Source organism: Urocitellus parryii, chromosome 4, assembly GCF_045843805.1.
Source record: "Urocitellus parryii isolate mUroPar1 chromosome 4, mUroPar1.hap1, whole genome shotgun sequence".
Classification (NCBI taxonomy): domain Eukaryota; kingdom Metazoa; phylum Chordata; class Mammalia; order Rodentia; family Sciuridae; genus Urocitellus; species Urocitellus parryii.
The window spans coordinates 116,548,533-116,565,999 of NC_135534.1; the positions used below are offsets into that span (position 1 = coordinate 116,548,533).

The 17,467-nt window shown below is 38.8% G+C and overlaps 1 protein-coding gene across 1 annotated transcript in view; it reads left to right on the forward strand.

Moving 5' to 3' along the window:
- The window catches only part of Barx2 (BARX homeobox 2), a 68,523-nt gene that overhangs the window by 16,966 nt on the left and 34,090 nt on the right, over nt 1-17,467 (forward strand). The gene's annotated exons all lie outside the window — the stretch shown is intronic.

The window sequence follows — 17,467 nt, forward strand, 5'->3', positions numbered from 1 at the left end:
ACCACAGCCCTGCCCAGAAAGAGTTTGCATGGATGGATAAAGGACTTCATTGATATCATCCATTCTACTGTGGAAATGCCATCTCTCTGTGCCCACAGATTTTCAACTTACCTATGGTTGGGAGATACCAGATTTGAAGAAGGATGAAGCATGATTCTCCAGGTGCCTCAGTTGCTTTCTTATTTACATTCAGGCACTTGGGTCAAGATGAAGCCTTTGAGCCAGTGAAGTTCACAGGGGAGTGGGCAATGCAAGATTAATCTGATTTGGCTACAACTTCCTATGCATTGTTGGGTTTACCCAGCCAATAGGCGAAGAATTTTAAGGTTTTTGTTTGCACCACTAAAATGGAGTTGGAGAGGGGTTTGCACAAATGGAAATTGGATCAATTGCAGAGAAAGAAAGTATTGATGTTGGTCAGTAAAATTCTGCTTCAAAGAGAAGTATACATGGTGCATGGTACTAAAGATTTTCTTACTCTAAATCTAAGATGAAGTTTCCAAAATAGTGATAATAACAATAATCAGCACATATCACAGAAATACTTATATAATATTTACTCTACATCAGGCCATATTATGAATGCCATATGTGACTTAGCTTACTTAATTTTTATGACAATCATGGAGAGATATGATAATTCTTCTCACTAGATAAAGAAGGAAACAGATGCAGGGGTTAGGGGTAGACATCTCCTTGGGAAGGATAGTATGGAAGAGGAGATAGAGCTAACTTTCTGAGTTATATAGAGATAGCTACATTGAGGTTAATTCCAAATTTCTACAGTGTTAATATAGAAAAAAAATCCTACTAGAATATATGGGTGGAGGGGCAGAAGAAAAAAATCTAAACCTTGTCACACATAGGGAACTCTGTTGTCTAATTTGGATCTTGGTCTCCTGAAGAATTTATTTTAAAAAGTACAGTGCTAGGTAAAGAGTAGATCCATAGCAATATTTTAAAAAAGTGATCCTGATTTTCTTTAATTTTTACTGATTTGATTTTTCTTACCTAGTTTTTTTTTTAAATTTCTAGGCTATATCAAACTATACCTAGAATGATTAAGACATCTTTGTTTTTTTTTCTGGAGCTGTAAAATTCTCATGAAGTCTGAGTGAATTTATTAGTGTCCAGATTTGCAAAATGAGTTCATGACAGGGACATAGTTCAAAGTCTTACCCATTGTACTTCACTGTCTGAAGCACTTTCCAGGATGGATATGACTAGGTAAATTTTATCACATTGTTAATATGTTTTAAAATGAAACATTGAGGCCGAGGGTGTGGCTCAGTGGTAGAGGGCGTGCTTAGCCTGTACAATGTCTTGGATTCAATCCACAGCACCAAAAAAAAAAAAAAATTAATATTGAATAGGTAAAAGTATTGGAAAAATACAAGTAGTCTATAAAGAGTACCAATACAGTGAACACTTAAGTACCCACTGCCTAGTTTAGGATAAAGAACATTTCTTCTGAGGTTGCTCAAGTGCCCCTGCCTGTCACTGTCCCAGTTATAGGTCTCAGTGTCTCAGTTCTGCATTCAGGCTGTTTTTGTCTGTAGTTTCATCATGTTTGTATCCCTAAATCATGTATTGCTTGTTTTTTAATTTATTGGTGTAATCATACTGTAGGTGTTGGTTGTGACTTTCTCTGTCACACAGTTTTGCAATTCCAAGGTTCCTGTTTGCTTCATGTGCGGCTGCAGCTCACTCATTTTCTTTGCTGCATGGTGTACAATATGTAAGCCCACAGCACTCTATTGACTCGTTCTGGATGGACTTAGGGATTTGTTCAGTTTTTGCTGTTATGAATATTGCTGCTTTGAACATTTTTGCCAATTTTTTTTCTCAATCAATGGTGTAGAAGACTCAAATGAAATAGCTTTTCCTACAATTTAATTAAAATTGTAATATCTATTCTTTGCACAAATAGGTATAGTTTTTATTTTGGGACATGGGTTTAGTTTTAATGCTTTTATTTGTTAGTTTTTTTTCCCCCCAAAAGTGAACTGTGATTTGTTTATTTTATTTTTTGAGAGTCATTCAACACATTTATGGTCAAAATCATTGGAACATAAGTCTTTACAATTTAACAGTGAAGGTTTAAAAATATTTTAGCAAAATAAATGCATTCAAATATATTAAGTAATTTTAGTTAGAATGCAAAGTACTTTCTTCTCTAAACTAAATAACCTTTCTCATGTGAAGCAGAAAATATAAGATATTGCATTATGTAGGTAAGATAATTCCTTTCTCATGTTTATTTGTAGAGTGGAAAACAAAATTTTATTTTAAACATTTTTTCTGCTTAAAAATATAAACCTTAGAAACATTCTGAAATAATATAGGAAGTTATGCAAAGGCATAGAGGTTTAGGGTAGGCAAGAATTTATTGTCCTTTCAGACTTTTTTTTTGATGGAAAAGAAAACCAAGGCCTAGAGTAATGAAATCACTTAACAAAGATGACACGAAGTCTTTCTCTGCCCTTTAAATATAACTTCTCTAAAATAGTTCTAGGAATCTGTCATTTCATTTTTAAATTAGAAAGCCCAAAGCTTCTCTTTATTATATTTTTTGCTCAGTGCATCATAATTTAAATTATTTGTCATTTGAAAAACAAAATCACTAATAAAATCTATAGTGACAATTTGAGGTCCAATTTTTAAAAAATAGCTCTTCTCCACCCAATTGACTAGAGAGATCTTGCTAGATCCGGTAGCTTGGTTTCTGGCATTGACAATATTTCCATTGTTTTACAGCTCGCCTGCCGCCAGGGGTGTTCAAGACAAGCACCAGGCTTGAGGGATTCTGCTATTGTGTCAACAAATAATGGCACAGGCATCTCCACAGCTTGTCCACACACTGTCCTGGGGCTTTTCTTCTTAAGGAAATGGCAGCTTTGCAAGAGAGATCTTAATGTGGTCATTTGGATTAGGCTGGGTTAATGGGCAAAGAGGTCCATGTGTTTGGGGCTGAGTCTGAGGCTTTTCATGTTCTTGGAATCTCCCCTGACCCTCCCTGTCACTCCCCTCCAGGGCCATATCCAGCTCTTTCCCTGTGCTCCCATCCTGAAATAGCTATGGTTCAGCATGGAAGAAATTCATTCCTCTAATCCCTCGGGAGCTGGTGAGCTCTGCATTTGCCAGGAGATTGGTTTTGACTTTCTCCTCTCCTTCAGGAAAAATCTTCAAACACTTAAAATGTGTTTTAAGAACTTAATAGGAATGTAACCTGATGATGAGGATTCAACTTCCAGCCTGCCATACACTTGGTGACCTGGGGAAGCAGCTCAAAAACTTTGACAAGCTGCTTTTTCCTTCTCAACTGTGAAATAGGTATAAAATCACCTATGCTCCTGGGTTTGCTGTAGGCATCGAATGAGTCAAATCTCTTGAATCTTCTCTGGAAAAGATTTTGTCTGTGAAATAAAATTTAAAAAAATTCTACATATTTACTTATGTTTCTGCAACAAAAGGCAGAGAATACAATGTGCAAGAATCTAGAATAGTGATTGCCAGAATCATACACCAGCATCCTCTTTCCCTGGATGTCAGCAGCACCAGCTTATTTAACACACTAAATTGACATTCTTTTTTATTTGATTGTCTCCTCTATGGGCCTCTGAGATTCCTCCAGGCAAGGATTATGCCTTTCTCAATCCCTATTCCTGGCATCTAGCATATATCTTGGCACTTAGTAGGTGCTAAAAACAATGTGGTTTTGAACCTTACTAAATTGTTGAGATTTGTCTCTACATAGTGTTCCTTTATAATACCTTTCTTGCTGAGTAGGCACTTTGTTTTTCTCTTGTTTAACATCCCCCTGCTTCCTGTGTGCAACTGAACTTTCTCCTGACTAGGGGTCCCCCTTACAAGCCTGAGGTTTTCAGAAGTTGCTGCTCCACCCAAGCCCCTCAACAACTTTTTTTTTTCATCTAAGGACTTCCTAATATGTCACACTTAGCTAAGAGACTATATTATCTGGAAAAATCTGCTCCAGATTGAGAATTCTTAAAATTAGGTTCTTATTTATGGATCATAAAATGTTTGCTGTTTTTTTTTTTAAATTTCTTTAAGTTCCTTTTGATTGTGCTTCGTCATGAGGGATAATGGTTCATTTCAAATTAATCTACAAGACTGAAGTGTAACCTATTGGGCGGGGGAAGGGGGGCTATATGGCAGCTGTTAAACAGTGCATAGCAACTCTTCACAACAGCTTGAACATGAAAAAGGAACTGCAGTAATAGAATATGCTGGAATTTGATGAGGACCCTGAGAGCTATGGGACATGGGATTTGAACTTGCAGTTGTAGACAATGACTATGTCTTCTAAGACCGGAACCCTTGAACCTTTAGCCCTGTGATACCCCAGAAGAAAGACTGGTGGAATTACCAGCAAGAGTCCATCCAGCTCATAGAGCTTTACACCCTGTTGTGGAACATCAGCCATTCTTTTCTTCTCAAGTTAAACTTTCATAAAGACAGGGTAGTTCCTGCCACTTGGCTGTCCCAAAAGATTGATGATAAGAGCTGCAAAACTTTTAAAAACATTTAGAGTTGGAAGTGATATGAAACTTAAAGAATTAGACACCAAATATTTATATAACTCGTATTAAACATCTTTTTTGGAAAAAATCTGACCTAGGCTTGCAGATACTGTAAAATGCTCTAAAAATGTATTTATAGTATTATTTAAAAGTGTTGACTCATTTGGAAATAAAATTATTAGTGAGTTAGCTTGCCTCTTTTTATGCACAGGAAATTGTATAGATGACTAAGTTTTTTGGGGGGATTTCATACAAAATCCAAATTTTAAACGTTTATCAGAAGTGCATACCATCCCCCATGAGAAATGTATTGACCAAAAATGTATTGACCATCTGAAAATTTGAAATTTGAAATTCTCCAAATCTGAAACATTTACTCAAAAAGTTTCCGGTTTTAGGGCTGGGGTTGTAGTTCAGTGATAGAGCACTTGCCTAGCACATGTGAGACACTGGGTTTGATCCTCAGCATCACATAAAAATAAATAAATAAAACAAAGGTATTGTATCCATCTACAACTAAAAAAAAAATCTTTAAAAAAGTTTCAGGTTTTGAGCTGGGCTTGGCAGTACATACTTGTAATCCAGCTACTTTGGGAAACTGAGACAGGAGAATTGCCAAGTTTGAGGCCAGCCTAGTAACTAGAGAGAGACTGTCTCAAAATAAAGAATATAAAGGGCTGAGGATGTAGTTCAGTGATAGAGCACTACTGAGTTGAATTCTCAGTGTACCACCACCAAAAAAAAAAAAAAAAAATCAGATTTTAGAGTATTTTAGATTTAGGAATTCTCAACTGGTAAAGCCTATGCAAATGATCCAAGATCTGAAAGACTCTGAAATCTAAAACACTTTTGATTGCAAACATTTTTAGTAAAGAGATTCTTAACTGTACTTGCATTAAAACCTTAGTGAATTAAATTTAACCCTTGAGTGATGGAGTGATCCACATTGAACTTTATGATTAAAACAACAACAACAAAAAGCTAATAGCCCTTATCATTTCAACTAGAGTTTATTAAATTTTTTTTCTTGAGTATTTAACCCCTTCCCAGGTGCTGTGCTAGGACTAGAGAAGTGACTGTGATATGAGTGTCAAGTCCCTGCTCTGGTTCTTGTGGGAGATGGAGACAAGTAAATGTCATATGACAGATTCCATGATGGGGGAAGGTGGGTGTACTGAGGGGTACCTTATCCAACTGGGACTTGGAACAGTTAGGGGAGGCAGCCTCAAAACCAAGACCCGTGAGATGAACAGGCAGGATAAAACGAATGCTCTAGCAGAGGCAGAACATTTCTAAATCAAGTTTCTTTTCCTGAATGCTGTGATGAATATAATTGAACAATTCTTGGTGGCTGAGGATCTCCTGACCTGCAAGGTAATTATTTTTATCACTAAATATACTTAGTGATAAAATAAATATATATTGATCACTATATATGTGTGTGTGTGTGTATATATATATATATATATATATATATACATATAGTCTCATATATAGTGTCATATATGTCCTTGTGTTTGACGTAGTATTCATGACATACGTTCATGATAATATAATTTCAAATTCATGTTTAACGAGTTGTTTTTAAACCTACACAAACTCAACTTAATATTTGTATAGTAAAGACTGTTAGGGTGAATGCTGTATATTTTTGTAGTTTTTGAGTATTGACTTATTGCTGCTTTATAAATTCATGTTTTTTCTTCTCATCTTTGCTCCCTTGGAAGGTCAGGGTATGACCAGTGTAATGAAACCTAGAGTGACATGGGTTTCCCTTCTTTGGAAAAAAAAAAAATTTCTCTCTCTCTTGGGACTGGAAATAGAACTGCCAGGCAGGTACCCCACAACTGAACCACAGCCCGAGCTCAGTAATAAGCCAGCTTCTCCTCTCCAAGTAGGGTTGGTTCTTTGAAACCACAGACCTTGATAGCTGAAGGACACTTATGACTCATAACCACTTTCATTTGGTAGAGGAGAAATGGAGGCTTAGATCAGCTCTGAAAACATTCGTTGAGTGCCTCCTCTATGCCAGGTTGAGGGAGCAGCTATAAAGATGAATTATTTCCACATAGAATTTAGCAGTTGTAAAGGGATACAAGCACATTAGAAGTCTGTGTAACTACTCTGGAGAGTTCTGTCAAAGAGGCAATGGGAACAGAGGTCCTGAGGGAGTACAAAGGATGGGATTTAATCCAGTCTGAGCAGGAGGGAACAGGAAGATGCTACAGAATGTTTTCTGGTTGTGAGAACCTGAGCTGAATCTTATAGGATGAATAAGAATTAGCCAGGAGAATAAGACTCCTGGGGGTAAATCTGGGCACATTCTGAGAAGTGGAAAAAAATGTGACCAAAGATGAAGTGACTTGAAACAGCAGAATGTGTTTTGGAAAACTAGGGGCAGGTCAATATTAATAGAACCTAAAGTATAAAGAGAAAGTGTTGAGAGGTGAGATTGGAAAGGAGGGGCTGTTCCATGGACGTTTTGTTCTACAGACTCTGGAGAATCACCAGATGGCTTTAAGCAAGGGAATAATATAATTGGATTTGGGTTTGTGAAGAATCATTGTGGAGGATGACTTTGGCGAGGACAAGACTGATGGCAGGAGAGCCTGTTAGTAGGCTTTAGCTATCATTCTAGCAAGAGATGATAAACCAGGGCTGTGGTGTGGGTCAAGGATGGAACCTTGGGGAATCCCAGAATTTAACAAACAGGAAAAGAATTAGGAGTCTACGTAAGACCCCAGCCAGAGAGATTAAAGGAAAACCAGAAGAGTTTCAAGAAGAAAATTTCAAAAAGAATAAATGACCAATCGATTAAATGCAACTGAGGGATTCAACTGAATAAAGACTGAAGGTGTTTAGAGCAGCACTACTCCAAGTGTGGTCCAGGGTCCAGCAGCCCTAGCAGCATCTGGGAGCTTGTGAGAAATGCAAACCCACGTTGCACTCTTGCAGATATCTCCTGGATCTAGAAATGGTTGTTGGTGACCTTCACATTTCATTTTTCACATTTTTTATTGGTGCATTATAATTGTACATAATAGTGGGATTTGTTGTTACATTTCATATATACACACAATATAATAATATAATTTGTTGACATATTTTCATTGGAATGATTGGAACAGACTCAACACTGCCGTAAATTTAGGAGTTAATGGGAATTGAGGAAGTAGAAATAATATAGACTTGCCAAAAACTTGGCTAAGGTAGGATAAATAGAAATTGTTTATAGGGATATAAGTCAAGAAAGCATATTTAAGTACGGCGGAAAGCTGAGCATCTGCCTTTTGGCTTGAAGAAATGTAGAGTGGTTGAGGTTTATGAAGAAGTTGGATAATAGATAATAGTGGGCCCTAGAAGAGACCAGAGGGATTGCAATCAAGGTCACAATAAAGTGGCTTTATTTCTTTGAGTGGTTAAATAAATATTTCAGGCTTCAATAACTTGATGATGAAGTTTTGTGGACAGAAAAAGGTTATATTGATTATAGAGTGATAAAAGACACATAAAAAGAAGAAAGAGCAACTAACTCTAGCCTGCATTTTATACATAGTGGTTAATGCAAGTTTGATCCATTTGAATAGAATTAGCCAGGGCATCTTGTAGGTGAAAGTTTATAATGAGTAGAATGAGCATTTGAAGAAATAAAGGCTAATTTCTACCACATGTGGTTGACTATTTATTTATTTCTGAGTACCAGGGATTGAACTCGGGCATTCGACCACTTAGCCATATCCCAGCCCTATTTTGTATTTTATTTAGAGAGAGGGTCTCACTGAGTCGCTTAGTGCCTCACCATTGCTGAGGCTGGCTTTGAATCCAAGATCCTCCTGCCTTAGCTTCCTGAGCTGCTGGGAGACAATTTATTTTTCTTCTTTTTTTTAAATTTAATTTTTAAATCTTGTTTTTAGTTGTAGATTGACACAATATCTTTATTTTATTTATTTATTTTTATGTGGTGCTGAGGATTGAACCCAATGCCTCATGTGTGGAGGCAAGCGCTCTGCCATTGAACTACAACCCCAGTCAAAGACAATTTATTGTTAAAAGAAGAAACAAACATGCAGAGACAATCTATTTACATAGAAGTGTTTGAAAAAATATAAATTATTGCAGTGTTGGATGTTGTGAGATGACTGTTGCTCTGGAGTCGTGAAGCTTTGCTTTCAGATTCTGTACTGAGGTTTCTTTGAGAGGCATCATTGTGCGTTAATAATAGCTACAGCTTTGGAGGCACAGATTTGGTTTGAATTCCCAGTCCCTTAGTGTGTTAACTTGTGCAGATTACTTAGACACTCTGAGTATTTGTTTCCTCACCTCTGAGAAGGGCACACTAATACCCACTACACACAGGATCGTTAGGGTTATTCGATGAGAAAGTGTGTAGTAAGCTATCAGCTGTACTGTACCCGGACATATAGACATGGCAAGTGGCCAGCAGATGTTTGAGTGAATGGAAAAGTGAATGCAAAAATCAGTGCAGGATAGGAAGGCCATTTAATATCAGAATGTCATGACTTCCCTATCTCTGTGAAAGGACCAATAATAGTGCCCTTTCATTTAGAGGCTTTAATAAAGAGAAAAGTGGGCTACTTATGAAAAAACCATTTTTGTGAAATTCAGTGTTTCAGAAGTTAAAGGGATCACTCTACTATGTTTGTAAGTGCTGAGGGAGAGACATCAGCAGTCAGAAGTTTAACTAACTCCTTTTGTCTCAGGTTCCCAGTGAGCCCTCTGCAGGAGAAATCAGTCACTCAACAGCTGCTCACTGACTGTCTGAAGGAGGTTAAGACACCATTGTAGACACTGAGAGATCCAAAACAAGCACACAGCCACCACAAAAACTCCACAAGTCAAGTCCTTGTCCTTGAGGAGCTTAAAGTCTATCAAAAACTAAGACCTTCCAGGAAGGAAGTGACTAGGCCAAATGAAGACCAAACAGAAGCAGTAAATAAGTTGCTCAGAGGAGGAGAGAGCACTTGCAAATGATTTCTGTGTGCAAATGCGTGTTTGGAGAAATAGTCATTATAATAAAACTGTGGTAGGAAGCTAAGGTGTCCTTGGAATAATGGGCAGCAATACTTCTGTTGAGAAGACCTGGTCTGCAGATCCACTGCTTTACACAGTTCCCAGCTTGATGTTGTCTTTCAGTCTCTTTAGGTTTCTTAGTCAAGAGTTGGCTATTTGGGATGGTAGTCCATGTCAATCATTTACTTAGAAATTGTTTCTTTCCATTACTTCTTTTCTACAGGACAGGGGTGCATGTAAGAGGGCAGTGTGCAAACTTAATTTTTATCATGGAAATTGCATGATCCCTTGAGTTAGCTCATATTTAAAGGAGTGTGTGGAATCCATGTCTGTCCCTGGATGGTTCACAGTCCATCTGCGAGGCTGTGTTAGGCTCCTGGTTTCTAAGCCTTCACTCTTGGACTTTCATTTCTCAACCTGCCTAACCGGGTCTGGCCACATGTCCTGCCAATGCATTCTGGGAATGTTTTCCCACCTCACTGTCCATTTTAGGGTTATCATATAATGGACTAGCATTTCCTGCTACCTGCAGGTGGAATTTTCGGTACCTGGATGGGAAAGCAATAACTTAGCCCTCACCCTGTTTCTTACCGAGATAGTCTTGGTTGCTTCCACTGCAGTTGGAGTTTGGATCACATGACAACTTGTTTTCCAAAGGCATAGAAAGGTCAGTGGGTTTAAGGACAGCACCAAAACAAGGGTTCGGGCTCTGGATTGGAAACCTACTCTACGTTACAATTCAATCCCAGATTCCATGAGAGAGAATCCATTAGGATTTCACTCTGAAATTTCCAAAAAGGGGATATCAAAACCCCAAACCACACATGCTGCTGCACAGCTGTTTTTGTTCTAGCACTCATTGCCACTGTCACATCCTGAAGCAAACCCCAATCAGCTTGGAGAGAGCAGTGACGGAGGCCACAGGCTGAAGGGATGAACAATGTGCCATTCACAGCTTACAAGGGCACACCTGTTTCCTGCGCCAACCAAAATGGTGCTGGGAATAAATGTCACTCTAGAGTCTTGCTTCAGGTGGTTAGAGCCAATTAAAAGGGTGACATATTAGGGATGGAGAAAGAAAACACAGAGGGTGTCAACTTTTTCCTCTTGGCCCAAGAGAGAAAGCAAGTGTTTGCCATCCGCCTACTTCCCAGGTCCCTCCTACAAATTGCTGGGTGACCTTTAGTTTGTCAGTTGACCTTTTTGGTTTCTTTCTTTCTTCTCCTTCTTTTATTTTTAACCCCACTCCCCTTTGCTTATAAAGGAACCCTGATGCTACCTGCTTTGTGATAGTAATGTTGTCTTAATAAACCTGGTGGGAGCGCCTTTTTCTCTTTGGAGAGCTTCGATGTTATTTCATGTTTCACTCCCAGGAAAGCACAAAGCCGTCCATTTGGTGGGAGCAGTGAAAGGAAGATCCCAACAGGTGCCACCCCAGGCCTTCTGGTGGGGGAGCCATTCCGGGGGCAGCAGTCTCGTTTTGATCTCTGCTCAGATGGAAGTCTTGAGTGGGGCCCTCTCACAGGCTGGTTAGGGGACCCTTTGATCTCTTTGTGCCTAATAGGCAGAACTCTCGTCTCTGTTTCTTTTAAGGACAAAAATAAACAGAGAAGCTGAGTTTGCGAACAGCTGCATAAACAATGCAATTTGGAAGTATGCAAAAAATATGTGGGTTATATATACATTCATACACGGACCCTCTTGATCTGTCTTTTGCATCCTTTTGACCATCACTTCATCCAAGAGTGATTTCCATCTAATACAGTGAAATCCAGTCTTTTAATGACCCAAGGGGTTTAAGGCCTCAGAGTATTTGGGCAAAAACATTTCCTTCCCATGGACATGGATCATTTGGGAGATATTACAGTTACAGAAAGCCCCCAACTTATATGTTCAGACTTAGGACTTTTTTTTTTTTTTACTTTACAGTGTTGCAAAAACTATCTCATGCAACCATCGTGTTTTCCACTTTCTTTCTTTTAAAAAAAAATTTTTTTTTTTTAGTTGTAGATGGACACACAGTAACTCATTTATTTATTTATTTATATGCGGTGCTGAAGATTGAACCCAGTGCCTCACACATGCTAGGCAAGTGCTCCATCACTGAGCTACAGCCCCCATGTTTTCTACTTTTAGTACACTATTCAATAAGTAACAGGAGCTACTTTATTTATTTTAAATAATAAATAAATAATAAAAAATGCTTCACATTAGATGATTTTGCTAACATTAGTGTTCTGAGCACATTTAAAGCAAGTTAGGCTAGGCCTGATGTTTGGTAGGTTATGTGAATTAAGTGCATTTCTGATATAATATTTTCCATTTATGATGGTGGGATTGGGACCTGACTGCACTGTAAGTCAGGTATCATCTGCAGAGTATAATAAAATACCCTCTCTAATACGCCAAGAGGAGGCTGCCCTCGCTGAGCAGGGAGGACAGCAGGAGTTTACACTTGGATAATCAAGTTTGCAAGTCTGAAACCAAACATCTTCTTTCCTGTCCCCTCTCTCCCAAGGACCTTTCTTTTTTGACATCTAGCAGTTATTTAATGGGGCCACCATTTGCCTCCTCACACACTCATGGAGCTTCGTAGTGTCCTTTATTTTAGTCTCCCTCGCTCCTCACTCTGATCAGTTTCCATAAACCATGTAGCTTTCCTTTGTCTTTCTCTTCCTGCTTTCACCCACCCTCACTTCATAAACAGATGTTTAATCAGATACTTTCCATGTTATATTTATTTAATAGACTTACTCATGTAGTAAACCTTGAGCATACTTCTGGATCAAGATACAATTTCTGGATTCAAGCTCAGTTTGGATACATGAACCGAAATAACCAATAGATTGTGCTAAGTGCTGCGATGGAAATGTATGCATGGTTCTCTGCAACCACAGAGAAGGCCACTTCCCCCGCTTGCAATGGAAGAGGACGGGGAGAGTGTCAAAGAAGCATTCCTGGATTTCGTACCCCAGTGAACGCTAACCAGGCGAAGAAGGAGAACTAGGCAAACAGAACATTTGCGGGAGCACAGGGCAGGAAAAGGCCTGGGGTATCTGGAGAACTGAATGTGTGACTAGAACAGTAGGTTTAATGATGAGTGGAGAAACCAGAGGGGCTGGAAGAGCAGTGCAGGCTGTGCTCGAGAGAGTGCATTGTATCCCCAAAGCCACTGGAGGAGATATTCAGATCTGTTGATTTAGCCCATTGTCCAGGTGTCAAAATCCTGATTATGTCTACTTTTGTTTGGAGCATGGAAGAGTTGATTAAGGATACCATTTTGTTTCTACACAAATTTAAGATAAACATATCTAAAAAGGAATCATAAAACAATGACCAAGCCCCCTAACGTGCCTCGAAAGATAGCTATTAATCAGCTTGGGTTAGGATGGTCAGTGAGCAATGTGTTGGTCTCACAGTACCTGCCTGATTCTGTGTGGCCTGACCCCTGCCTGTCTCTCCAAACTCCTGTTGTGTTCATTCACATCCACTTTTGCAATTTTCTCTGTTTCTGCTCCTTTATGTATGCTGTTCCACTGTCTGGAATAGTCTTTCTCTGGCAGGGTCTTCTCAACCATCAAATCTCTTCTATAATGTCTTCTCAAGGTAGAGACTTATCTATCCTGGCCTTCCCACTCACTTAACCTCTCAAGATGTTCTCTATCACTCAACTCTGTTTATCTCTGTATTATTCAGCTTTCTTTTCTTTTTAAAATATTTTTAGTTGTAGACAGACAAAATAACCTTATTTTATTTGTTTATTTTTTATGTGGGGTTGATAATCAAACCCAGTGCCTCAAATGTGCTAGGCAAGTACTCTACCCCTGAGCTACAACCCCAGCCCTTAGTCAGCTTTCTGTTACTATAACAAAGTACCTGAGATAATCAATTTATAAATAGAAAAGGTTTATTTTGGCTCACAGTTTTGGAGTTTTCAGTCCATAATTGGTGGATCCTATGGCTTTGGACCTGTGGTGAGACAGGTGGAGGAATTATGACAGAGCATGTGGCATAGCAAAACTTTGGCCAGTATGAACAAGAGAGAAAGAGGAAGGTACAGGAGTCCCATTCTCCTCTTCCAGGGTACACTCCTATTCACCTAAGCACTTCCCACAAGGCCCCACCTCCTAGAGGCTCCCGTGGCACCCTGTAGGGGCAAATCCTTTAACAAATGGACCTTTGTGAGATATTTATCCAAACCATAGAAATCTCATTCATGGTACTTGTGAAGCTACGTTTATTTACATACTTATTTATTGGATTATTTTTTTTCCCACTCCCTCTTTGTAGAGTAAGCTCCCTGAGAAGAGAGACCATGTCTATTCTGCCTACCAGAGGGGCTCAATGAGTGTTTCTGACTATTTGTTAAATGAGAGGGTTTCCTTCCACATGAACTCCCACTGATAGGTTTGAACATGACCCCTGAGAGATAGGCAGTGACCTTTGTTGCTTCAGCCTAATCAAAGGGGAATTAGATTCACTATCTAGAATCTGGAGTGACTTAGTGGGGCTGGGACATATGTTGCAAGAGATTTTAGAGGAGTCAGGTAAATTTTGAGCAACCTCTCTCCCTTTAATAATTTATGTCTCACAAATTGAAGTAGAATGGGAAAATTTCCTTGGCTCTGAAAGACACGAAACTCTGGAATTTCATGCTATTCTCGAGGGCGGGATTCTTGTTTTTCATCCTGCCTGTCTTTCCCTGTCTTGAGTTTAAGGATGCTAGAGGTAGTTTGTATATTCTATCAGAAGGCAAGCTAAATGTAGGGGGAACTGAGCACTTTAGTGAATTCTTCAATTTACTAATAATCCCCTCTTTCACTCTTGCTCTCTCAGACAGACTCAAGTACAATTTTTTGACAGTTTGTTTTGGAACAACCCCCTCCCCGCTACCACATCACATGCCAAGGTTTTGGTAGTTAAGCTGACTGAACCATAGACTCGTCTTTTTTGAAAACCAGAACATCTTTTAGTTGCTTCAGCAACAATGGGATATGTTTGATGGAGTACTTGCTCACCGGTCACCATTTTGGGAAGTGATAACTTTGGAAGAGCTGGTAAAAGTTAAGTTCTGGCTTAAGGAAACTTTTACCAGTAGTTGTTTTCTTTAATGATGCTTGTATTATTATATCAAAAGTGCATGTGGCCTGGTTTGTCCCCATCTCCTTGGAAACTTTTAGGATTTTATTTATATTCTCAGTTTGCTGAAATTTTAGAATAGTTGTGCACTTTCAGTAACTATTTTCACTCATTGTGAAGGGCATCTGGTATAGTTCTAAATCATCTTCAATTTTGAAACATTTTGTTGCACTCTTTCTTTTATAATTTACTCCATTCCTTTTCCTTTTTTTTCTTTTTGTAACTTTTAGTAGTTGGATATTTTAAGTCCTGGGTTGATCCACTAATTTTCTTGCCTTTATCTTCACATTACTTTGTATCCTGACCCTACTGTGTGCTATCTTAGAACCTTAGACAAGTTATTTAACTTACCTGGGATTTCATAACCTCATCTATAAAATGAAGGTATTGATGTTATCTTGTCATAAGAATCAAATGAAAATGTAAATGTACTGTGCTAGTTTTCTGTCACTGTGACAAAAATAACTAAGACAAACAACTTATAAGGAGAAAAGGTTTGTTTGGCTCATGGTTTTAGAGGTTTTAGTCCATGATTGGTTTGCCTGTTGCTTTGGGGCATGTGGAGGCCCAGTGTATTGTGGTGGGAGCGTGTGGTAGAGGAGACTCTTACCTTGTGGCACCAGGAGGGTAAGAGGGAAAGAGGAGGTGCCAAAGACCCAATATCCCTTTTAAGGGTATACCCGCCAAGGGCCTAACTTCCTTGTAATTACACTAGGCCATTAGGCCCCACCTCCTAAAGGTCGCATTACTTCCCAATAGTACCATAGATTGAGAAACCAACCAGGCCTTCAATACAAGGGCCACTGGGAACATTCCAGATCCAAACAATAGAATGTACATTCATAAGTAAATACAAATGTTTATAATGGTACCTGACACTGTTGTTAATATTATTTTATATATATATATATATATATATATATATATATATATATATTGGCTGTACTGTTGTTAATATTATATTATCTATCCTTGTACTTTTAGTCACTTTTTATGTTTTTCATCAACTTTATTTTTTAACTCTTGTTTTCTGTTTTGAAAAATTCAGCTATCATATTTTTATTTATTCAAAAGTTCATTCTTGTTTTCTAATTGTTCCTTTTGTAAAATAGCATCCTATTACATGAATACAGTCTATTTCTTTCCCCCTCTCTTGGAGGATATTACTGATAGTTTTCTTTCTTTTTTAAAACATTTTTTTTTTTTTGCAGTAGTAGGGATTGAACACAGGAGTGCTCTACCACTGAGTTACCTCCTCAGCCTTTTTATTGTTAATTTGGGAATGAGATTGGTTTCATTCATTTGCTGAGACTGGCCTTGGTCTTGTGATCCTTTTGCCTCAGCCTCCCAGGTAGCTGGGGTTATAGGTGTGCCCCACTGTGCTTGGCTATTGATAGCTTTATCAGTTTTTCCTTTTACTCCCTGAATTGTTTGTAATTACACCAATCCCTCCACCCTTCTTTTGATTTTGGTCTTTCATGTTTGAGGCTTTCCACAAAGTTTAGTGACTTGGACTGTCTCTTCATAGTCGAAAGTGAAGCTCTAAGCCACTGAGTGGGAAGGTCTGTGTGCCTGAATGGATGTGTATACCTGCCACCCCCTCAATGGCTGGCTGTTACTGGAGGACCCATAAATACAATGCCAGTAGATCTTTTGCTGTGGCAGTTTTATTTCTCTGGAGAAGAATCTCCCACGTTTCTGCTGGTAGGTGGAGTTGGGAGAGCTGAGCTGCTGGGGGATTGATTTCGGGGTACCCGGGAGTCTACTGAACTTCTCTGCCTTTTGCTCCTCCTCGCTGTGCCCAACCCAGAACTCCTGGGGATCCTGACTTTTGAAATCATGTTCTCAGCACGGTATAAGCTGTGTGACTACATTATAGACGAGCTTGAATTATAACAAGATTCTTTCCAAGTACATTCTTGGACTGGCTTGAACTGGTTCTGCAGTTCGTGGATTCCACAGTCTCTCAGTGCTCTGGTGACATGCCACATGGAGCGGAGTGTCTAAAGGCATGACAGAGAATAGATATGATTGAAGTTATAGTCAGCAAATAGCACTTGCATCTTTGGGGAGCCAAGCTTCAGTGGCAACTCTGTAACTGAGTTGTGGGCTGATATGGTGGGTGGATTCAGGAAGAGGACAGTAAGAAATGAGACAAAGCCCCTGGAAAGGAAAGTTCAGAAAAAAATAGATTTATTAATCCAGAAACAGTTTCATTATAGTTCACAGGTGTACCAGCCAGGAATCAGCCAGGATGTAGTAAATTACAGTTTCTGCTTGGTGATGAGTTACTGCTTAATGTTGGCTGCACAATCAAATAACCAAGCCCACCAAAGCTCAATTAAATCAGAACCCCTGGGAGTGTGGCCTGGGAATTAATCATTGTTAAAAGCTCCCAAGGTTCTTTTGATTGAAGCCTCCACGGAAGAGAATCAGATAAAAAAATAGAACTCCTGTCCTTTTAAGGTACTCAGTTGAGCTTTCATTTTAACACTCAAAGTTTAAATGATGATATAAGGCATTTGTAAAAGCCAAATAAGTAGTTTATAGAATCTAATGGAATGGACAGAGGAGCTTAGAATAGGGAGATATTTTTGTACTTGGGATAGTTAGAGACTATTAATTGAGTGCCAGTTATGTACTTGGCCCTGAAATAAGTTCTAAAGGGGATACAGAAAATAACCCACAGTTCATGTTCTCAAGAAACTTCTATTTTAGGTAGAAAAAAACAAGAATAATGAGCTTGAAAAAAA